Source organism: Myotis davidii, unplaced genomic scaffold (assembly GCF_000327345.1).
Source record: "Myotis davidii unplaced genomic scaffold, ASM32734v1 scaffold97, whole genome shotgun sequence".
Lineage (NCBI taxonomy): Eukaryota > Metazoa > Chordata > Mammalia > Chiroptera > Vespertilionidae > Myotis > Myotis davidii.
In genome coordinates, this window is record NW_006289392.1 from 1,255,678 (window position 1) to 1,265,646 (window position 9,969).

Below are 9,969 nucleotides of genomic sequence, written 5' to 3' on the forward strand. Positions count from 1 at the left end.
TTCTCCGGGCCCCAAAGGCTGGGTTTGAAGTTGCTGTCAGTCAAGCCAGACCCGAGGGATCCCTGGGGCCTCATATTACTGAGGGAAGACCAACCTCAGGTGGAACCCAGCCCCTCAAAAGTGTTGCCGCTGGGAGAGGAGCAGGCCCACGGAGAAAGGGTCACACAGAGCACCCCAGTCTGGCTCTGGGGGGCCTGAGAGGTGACCCGAGGGGCCAGAGGCCATGGAGCATCTCTTTCCTCCGGAGAAACTTCTGAGAGACCGGAAAAGCCACAGTGGAGGGTTGCTAAAGCCAGCGCCTGCCTCTAAAATAGAGCTCCCTCCTAATGCAGGGAGGGAGCCTCGTGTCTGTCCCCAAGCCCTCCCCAGCCCCACTCCGGCTGCTCACACTGGATGCTCCAGCCAGCCCCTGAGTTCTCCGGGGGACAGCGGGCTCCCCATTCCCGTGGGCAGTGGGCTTAAGGGTTGCTGGGTGGAAATGGTCTTAGAAGGATCATTTTGTCTCTCTCACCTCTTGGCACCTCCAGCCGTTTCAAATGGATGCACCTGGTGGTTTGGAAGATCCTGCTCATCAGTGAACTTCTAAGATTCTGACTCTCGCCAACTGTGAAGATCCTCAGCGCGAAGGGCACCTCTGGCTCCATACCACCCGCTAGCGCTTCTTTACAGAGCAGGGAGTCACCGGTTCCCCTCCCGGGTCAGCATGGGCTGCCGCTTACAGTGGGCTCCTGCTGACACCCGCTGGCGAGAAAGGGGACTGCATGAGTGAAGGTTGATCTGATGGACAGAGGAAGGGGCCTCCCTGATAAACCCCCCTTTGGGAAGGCAGGGAGTCAGGAAGTGGCAGGAGCGAGTAGGGGGTGAGAGGGGCGGGACCTCACAAATTTGACTTGACTGATAGTCACCTTATTCTCAGAAGTCTCTTGCCAATTAACATTCCTCCTTAACATCCTATCCCAAGTGCCGCTAATTCCCCAGAGCACAGCTGAGAGCAGGCTGGGACACGGGAATTCACTTTCTCTGGTATCAAGGACAACAAATGAAAATACGCAGCAAGAACAACAGAACAGCAGCGGGTCTCTGCCTGCCTTCGGGAAACAGAGGCCCTCTTTCATCCCAGCCGGCACGGAGCCCAGGAAGTGAGGCCCACAGGGACATGTCTGATGAATTTCATGGCCTTCCTCCAACTGACGGTCTCTTGGGCTCTGGGTCTCACCGTCTATGTCAGTGGTTCTCAACCTTGGCTGCACATTAGAATCACCTGGGAATCTTTTTAAAATCCTGATTTCTGGGCCTCATCCTCCGGAAATTCTGTTTCTTTGTTATGGGGTGGAGCCACAACATTAGTAACATCCGTTATTAGCTGCATCCGTTTTTTCCCCCTCAGCCTGATTACTCCCATCAGCATACACACATCTATTTTAACAAACCTTCCCCTGGCCCCACATCCCCCTTTAGCTGCCATCCAAACCCCTCTCCTTTGACAGCAAAACTCTAGGCAGAGCTGTGTAGAGGCACCGTTGTCTTAGTGTTCCTTCCAGCAGTTTCCGGCCCGGGTGTTATCTCTTGTACCCGATTGAAATCGTCTTGTCAAGCAGGGCAGTGGCTCCATCCTCCGGAACACAGTGGCTGCTTTGCTGTCGTACCTGCTCCCCCAGCAGCTTGCACGTAACTGGCTCCTTTTGGAGTTACTCACTCTCCGGGCATCTCCCAGCCACGTGCTGCTGCCATCTCCCTGGCTGGCTCCCAAAGAGAACTGACCCAAATTCTACCCTGTCCTTGCATCCGGCCCAAAATGTAGGCTATCGGGGTGACCAACGCGCAGGCCCCCATCAGCTCTGTGACCTACGAGCAAGTTATCTGCACCCTCCCCCATCCACTGAGCAAACGACTAAAATGATGGATGGCCCATGCTATGCAATGGTGAGCCATTTCACAAAACGTCTTTCTGCAGCGGTTTTCCCTTCTCCTTCGGGACAAATTAAGATTCTGTTCCTTGCAGTTAAGTGTGGCCAGGGTCTGCTTTCTAACAATCACACGTGAGCAGGAATCGTGTGTGTTGTTGGCGGGCAGAGGCTTTAAGAGGCAGCATACCCCCGCGTCGTTTCTTAAGGCTGCCGTGGCAGATCACCACTAGTTGGTGGCTTAAAGCAGAAATTGATTCTGTCCCAGTTGTGGAAACCAGAAATCCCAAACCACGGTTTGGTGGGACCACATTCCCTCTGGAGACTCTGGGTAAGGGTTTTTTCTTGTCTCTTCCAGCTCCTGGCTTTCCTGCTGTGGCAGCATCTGTCTCTGCCTTTACTCGGCAGTCCCTGTGTGTCTGTGTGTGTGGTTTTCTGTCTCTTCGAAGGACACTCATTCATAAAGGGCCTACCACAACCCAGCATGCTCTCATCTTAGTCCTTGTCTTATTCACACCTGCAAGGGCCCCATTTCCAGTAAGGTCAGATTCTGAGGTTACAGCCGACATGAATTTTTGGGAGACACTATTCAATATACTAGAGCTCCCTGTACAATAAAAATCCCCCTTTGGCAACGGGAAGAATGGGGCACATGCATGAGTCCCTAGTCTACACGCTGGTTCTCAGGTGTTTGTGAGGACCCATGCAGGGTAGTGGAGAAAGTCATTTAATTAGACTCTATCTGTCTTGGAGGAATTTCTTATCTATTGTCCACTGAAGTCCCCAACTCCAATCCCTAGGAAATAGTTTCTTGCTTGTCACATCCTGGGGGTGGGGCCTCCCTTGGGACTGCACAGCTTCCACCGTTAGTCTGATTCCTACTTGGGCAAGTTGGGGGTACTGGGTGTGCCTTAGGCTCCACCAGCCCAAGGCTTTATTCGGCCAGTGCGTGGGCCTTTCGGCAATTCCACTTCTTCTAAAACAGCCTTTGGACTGATTGCTTCCAATCCGTTCCTCATTCTCGTAACCAAAGCTAAAGTTCCTTCCTGGACACAGTTGTCAGCCCTACTTTTATTATTGTTATTGTTGTTGATTTTTTCTTTCTCAGAGCCAAGCCTCCTTGTCATCTTCCTGCTGGCTACCCTGGGGGCACCTGAAGGAGCTTCCGTAGGAAAGGCAGCTCTCTTGATTGGATGTTTGCCACAGGACTGAGTCCCTTGTGGATATTGCCTGGAGCCTTTTTCAGTCTTACTTCCTATAATTTAGGGCATAGAAGCAGCCAGCTCTCCTATGTCCACGGAAACACTAATGTCTAGATTCCCCCAATTTTCTTACACTTCTTCTTGGAAACTTGTCATTTCCCCCCTGAACTTACCTCTTTTTTAAAAGAAGTTTTTAAAATTGATTTTAGAAAAAGGAAGAGAAAGAGAGTGGGAAAGAGAGAGAAAGAGAGTGGGAAAGAGAGAGAGAGAGAGAAACTTTGGTCGGTTGCCTCCCATACATGTCCCAGCGGGAATTGAACCCAAAACCTGGGTATGTGCCCTGACCGGGAATTGAACTGGAGACCTTTTGATGTATGGGGAGATGCTCCAACCAACTGAGCCACCTGGCCAGGGTTCATCTCTTACTAATAATATCTTGCTACAGACGCTGGAGAACAACCAACATACACTAACATTCTGGTTCTTTCCCAGTTTCTCATAGAGCTATGGCCCAGTGGGTACTTGGTCTGCCTTTCAAGGTATTGCAAAAGTTTTCCAAAATGTGTGATTCCTGCCTACCCTGGGACTCCATTTTTCTAGCCAAGCACTCTTTGCTGCCAGCAGATGTCCCAAGTAATGTGGCCACTGCCTACTTCTCTGACCCACCTCCTTCCACCCACTTCTGCCTCTGTGCCGGCCTCAGCCTTCCACGTGCTCCCCAACAGTACAGGCCTTGCAGGTGCTGGTCCCTCTGCCAACAGCTCTCTGACCCTAAACCTTTGCCTAGATCCCCCTTCACATATCAGTCAGGTCTCTACTCAAACATGGCCTCCCCCGGACATCCCATCTCATTCATTTTTTCGTAGCATTTACTGCCACCTGATTCTGGCTTCTTTATTTGTACCTGTGGTGGCCTAGGTCCTGTTCCCCGTGCACGGAACATCTGTGAGCATGGTCCTTTGGTCTTGTTTGCAAATGTGTCTTGGTGGCAGCTACTTTCTACACAGTCATTATGACAATGTGCCGATACTTGTATAATGTACCCAGCACAACTTTAGTACTTTGTTGGGAACTTTTTGAACCAAAATAGATACAGAGGCAGAGCTGCCTTAACAGACTGGGGAGGGGAAGCCAGGGGATTGTCAAGGGTGGGAAAAAAAAAAAAAAAGGAGACACATGAAATACTCTTTGTAATACTTTAAGCCCAAAAAAATTTTTTTTCAAAGATACACAAAAGTAGAATATGATACTTGAAATATTAATGTTTATTGCATGTACCATTATTATATTTAAAATCATTTTTCTTGAAAGAAAAAAAAAGAATATGATAAACTCCTCATAAAATCTATCACCCAGATTCAACATTATCAAGATTTTGCCACACTTGCTTCATCTCTTCTTCTTTTCTTCCTTCCTTTCCTTTCATTTCTCTTTCCTTTGTTTTTGTTGAAATATTTTAAAGAAATCCCAGGCCTCCTGACATCCATACTGTAATATGTGCATTTTAAATGAATGTTTCTATAATTTCAAGTCATACACCTTTCAGAATAAGCAATGGCCCCTTAGTGCCATCACAACCGTACTCAGATTTTCCTGGTTGATCTGTTTGAATTAGAAGCCAGACCAAGTCCACATGCTGCATCTATTATTTCTCTTAAGTCTCCTTCCCAAGCTGTTGACTTCTTGAAGGAAGGGGTGATTATTATGAACTACTCAGCTGAGATGATGAGAGCCTGAAAGTGGACTGGGCAGTGGGGATGAAAAGGAGGAAACGTTCTGAAGAGACCGCTTGAGTAGAGTCATTTGGTTGATGCTGCTTCAGGCATTAGGGTGGTGACATTACTGACTTCTCGAGGCACAGGAGTGACAACAGCAGTGGGGAGGGACCTTGCTCCCGCTCCTAGGGTCTCTGGTATGACAGATGAAAGGAACCCTTAAATCGGCTCATTGTTTCTTTTGTTTTAGTCATTTGCCAGCCTCCCCCCAGTGGGCAGAACATCTGTACAACCCTCCCATGTCTTCACAAAATTCCCTCTTCCTCTTGTTAGGAGAAAGTCAATCCTCATACACTGTACTTACCAAGGTTCCCAGACCAGCTGTGCACCACAAGTCATGGAGTTTTATTTTACTTCTTTAAAAATATGCTTGAGCCTGGCCGATGTAGCTCACTTGGTTGGGTGTTGTCCACTGCACCAAGCGGTCGCTGGTTCGATTCCTGGTCAGGGCCCATTAACAAAGGGTATTTTTGCTGGATATGGAATTCTGGGTTGACAGTTACTTTGTTTGTGTAGAACCTTAGGGATGTCATCCTTTAACTCCTGGCCTCCACTGGTGAGGATGAAAGCACAGCCATTATTTGTGTCATTCTTCTCATATCTGTAATATGTCATTTTTCTCTGGATGATTTCATAATTTTCAGAAGTTTGACTACGATGTGCCTGAGGTGACTTTTTTTGCTTGAGGGTTTGCTAAGCTTCCCTAGGTTGATGTGTTTCACCAAATTTGGAAAGTTTTGACCGTTTCATCTTCATTTAACTCTTTCTACTCAATTCTCTCCTTCCTTTCCTTCAGGGATTCTAATTATATATATGTTAGACAGCTTGATATTTTCCCACAGGTTACTGAGGTTCTGTTTATTTTGTTTCAATCCTTTTTATCTCTGTTCTTCAGATTGAGTAAGTTTTATGGTTTTGTCTTCAGTTCATGGACTCTTACTTCTGCCATCTCCAACCAACTGTAAAAGCCATCCAGTGAATTCTTCACTTCAGACATTGTATTTTCAGTCTAGAATTTCCTTTTAAAAATGGTTTTCAGCCATAGCTGGTTTGGCTCAGTGGATAGAGCATCAGACTGCAGACTGAAGGGTCCCAGGTTCAATTCTGGTCAAGGGCACATGCCTGGGTTGTGGGCTTGATCCCCAGTTGGGGGTGTGCAAGAGGCAGCCAATCAATGATTCCCTGCCATCATTGATGTTTCTCTCTCTCTCTTCCTCTCCCTTCCTCTCTGAAATCAATAAAAATATATTTTACAAAATAGTTTTCATTTTTCTGTTAAGATTTTCTCTTTGCTTCTCATTAAAAAATATATATTTCTTGGCCCAGGCCAGGTAGCTAAGGTTGTGGGTTTAATACCTAGTCAGGGCATATAGAAAAATCAAACAATGAATGCATAAATAAGGTGAACAACAAATTTCTCTCCCTCCCACCCTCCCTCTTTCTCTTTCTAAAATAAATTTTTAAAAATTGTTAATATATTTTTCTTTAACTCAAGCACACTTATTATAACTGCTTTAAAGTCCTAGTCTGCTGAGGCAGCATAAGTAAATGCTGATACTCACATCCTCCTACAACCACATCAAAATTTCAACTAAAATACAGAACAACTATCATTCAGAACCACCTGAGATCTGGCTGAATGGAAGTCCTACAACTAGAGAAGTAAAGAAGAAAGCACATTGAGACTAGTAGGAAGGGTGGGGGCTTGGACCGGGCTGGTCTGACACCACATGTGTCGTGTTTTTAATCTGGAGAGATATCTCCTAGTCTGCTGAGGAGGCCTCCTGTGAGGAACAGGGGTCACAACCCCACTCCAGAACTGTCAGCCCACGGTTCCAGTGCCAGGGAGAGAAGTCTCCATAACTTTGGGCTGTAAAAACCAGTGGGGATTGTGGCTGAGTGACACAGAGGCTGCTGGAGTCCCAGGCAATTCCCCTTAAAGGGCCTGCACATAGACTTACTTGAACTCACTCCTTCTGAGCTCCACCACTGAGGCAGCAGTTTGAAAGGATCCAGGGACATACAAGGAGGAACTAAGTTGTCTGGCTTTAGGGCAAGAATTCAGGGGCAGCTTTCTCCCAGATAAAAGTGCTGGGACCTCCCCTCAACAGAACTGATTATCAGCCATATCTGAGTCTCCATCAACCAGGTCTACACTGTTCACCCCACCCTGGTCATTCTCTCAGACCTGCCCCATCCAAGCTGTTTGTCGTGGCTTTTCCATATGAATGGCCTATCCTGGCTCAGGCTTCTGACCTTTCTAAAATCTATCAAACAAGCAGCAGCTGGTGTCAGAATGCCCTATACCTATCAATAAGTGGCATTATGGCCAGTACTAGCAGCATTTGCCAAGGTTCACAGCTTGGCCTCTCCTGGGCATCTCCAAGTCCAACACAAGTAGCAGCCATCTACAGATCGCTCTGTAGCTGGTGCTGGGTGGCCCCAGGTAGGGCACAGGCAGTGGCTGGCTTTGCATATCCCCAAGGCCCCAGAGCCAGTACACCTGGAAGACAGTTTCAGACCATGCCAGATTACAACTCTATGCATCCATGAAAGACACACTCAAGGACCAGACTCAGTGAGCACCAAAGCCACACTAAAGCAAGTTCTGCTCCATTGGATCAGTTCCTACACAGCAGCTCTTCCACTGTAGTCACAGCTGGTCCTCACAGCCAACTGGCCTGGAGGTCAATTCCTTCCAGTAAGGCCAACAACAATCAAGACTCAACTACAACAAGACAGTGCACACAGCCCACACAGGGGTGCCCAGCTCAGGTGACTAGAGAGGCCAATCCACTGGACATTATAAGATACCTACTATACAAGGTCACCCTACCATTTCAAGAGATATAGCAGCTATACCTAATACATAGAAAAAACACAGGGAAACAGCCAAATTGCAGAGACAAAGAAACATGTCACAAATGAATGAACAGAAGAAATCTCCAGGAAAAGAACTAAGTGAAATGAAATCAAGCAAACTATTAGATACAGAGTTTAAAACAATGGTTATAAGTTTGCTCAGGAAACTTCATGAGAACTTCAAGGAACTTAGTGAGAATGTCAAGAAACTTCATGAGAATTTCAATGAACTTAGTACCAGTAAGACCATCAAAGACATGCAAAAGGACCAATCAGAAATGCAGGATATACTAACTGAAATGAAGAATAATTTGTAGGTAATCAGTAGTAGAGTAGAGGACGCTGAGAATCAAACAAGTGATTTGGAATATGAGGAAACAAGAAACACCCAACCAGAAGAGCAAAAAGACAAAATAATCCAGAACAACGATGATAGTGTAAGGAGCCTCTGAACAACTTCAAGTGTGCCAGAAGGAGAAGAGGGGGAGCAAGAAATTGAAAACCTATTTCCTACCTGGTGAAAGAAATAGACTTACAAGTCCAGGAAGTTCCGAGAATCCCAAACAAGGTGAACCCAAAGAGGCCCACACCAAGACACCTCATAATTAAACCGCCAAAGGTTTAATCTTAAAAGAGAGAATCTTAAAAGCAGCAAGAGAAAAGCAGGTAGTTACCTACAAGGAAGTACCCATACAACTGTCAACAGATTTCTCAACAGAAACTTTGCAGGCCAGATAAATATTCAGTGATGAAAAGCAAGGATCTACAACCCAGATTACTTTACCCAGCAAAGCTATCATTTAGAACTGAAGGTCAGATAAAGAGCTACACAGATAAGAAAAAGCGAGGAGGAGGGGGAGGAGGAGGAAAAGAAGAAGAAGAAGAAGAAGAAGAAGAAGAAGAAGAAGAAGAAGAAAAGAAAAATAATTTTGAAGATCAAAATTATGAACAATAAGCCCTATTCAAAAACATAAATGGTGTGTGTGTGAGGGAGGCAACCAAGTGATGTGTCTCTCTCACATTAATGTTTTGATCTCTGTGTCTCTCCCCATACCCTCCACTCTCTAAAAACCAATGGAAAAAATATCCTTAGGTGAGGATTAACATATATAGTATATAATATGAACAATAAAATGGCAATAAATAAATAAATAAATAAATAAGGTCCTAGTCTGCTAATTTCAACATCTAGATGAGCTCAGAGTCTGTTTCTGTTGATACTTCTTTTTTATGGATAACATTTTCCTGCTTCTTGGAATATTCAGTAATTTTTTAAAAAATATATTTTATCGATTATTTACAGAGAGGAAGGGAGAGGGATAGAGAGTTAGAAACATCGATGAGAGAGAAACATCCATCAGCTGCCTCCTGCGCATCCCCTATTAGTGCCTGCAATCAAGGTACATGCCCTTGACTGGAATCGAACCTGGGACCCTTCAGTCCGTAGGCCGATGCTCTATCCACTGAGCCAAACCGGTTAGGGCTCAGTAATTTTTTACTGTAGGCTAGATGTTGTGAGTGACATATTGAAAGGAGTCTGGATCGTGTTGTTTTCCTTTAAAGAGTGTTTTGTTTTGTTTTGGCAGTCAATTAATCTATCACAGGGTTTTCTTGCCCCTGTCAAGGCTTAGTTTTAGGCTTCTTCTTTTTCTTAAACTAAATCTTTGCTGTAGAAAGTCTTATATATGTCCCCTATTTTCTCCCGGCCATGTCCCCCACCCCAGGCCTTCACCACCCTATTGTCTGTGTCCATGAGTTGTGCATATATGCATACAAGTTCCTTGGTTGAACTCGTCCCACCCACCCACTTATTTCATAAGTGAAATAAGCCAAGCATAATACTATCCAGGTCCCTCCATGCTGTCTCAAAGGGTAAAAGATCCTTCTATTTTACTGCTGCATAGTATTCCATAGTATAAATGTACCACAGCTTTTTTATCCACTCATCTACTGGTGGGCACTTGGGCTGTTTCCAGATCTTAGCTATTATAAATTGTCCTGCTATGAACTAGGGGTGCATACATTCTTTCTGATTGGTGTTTTGGGTTTCTTAGGATATATTCCTAAAAGTGGGATCACTGGGTCAAATGGCAGTTCCATATTTAATTTTTTGAGGAAACTCCATACTGTTTTTCATAATGGCTGCACCAGTCTGCTTTCCTACCAGCAGGGTATTAGGGTTGCCTTTTCTCCACATCCTCGCCAGCACTTGTCATTTGTTGAGTT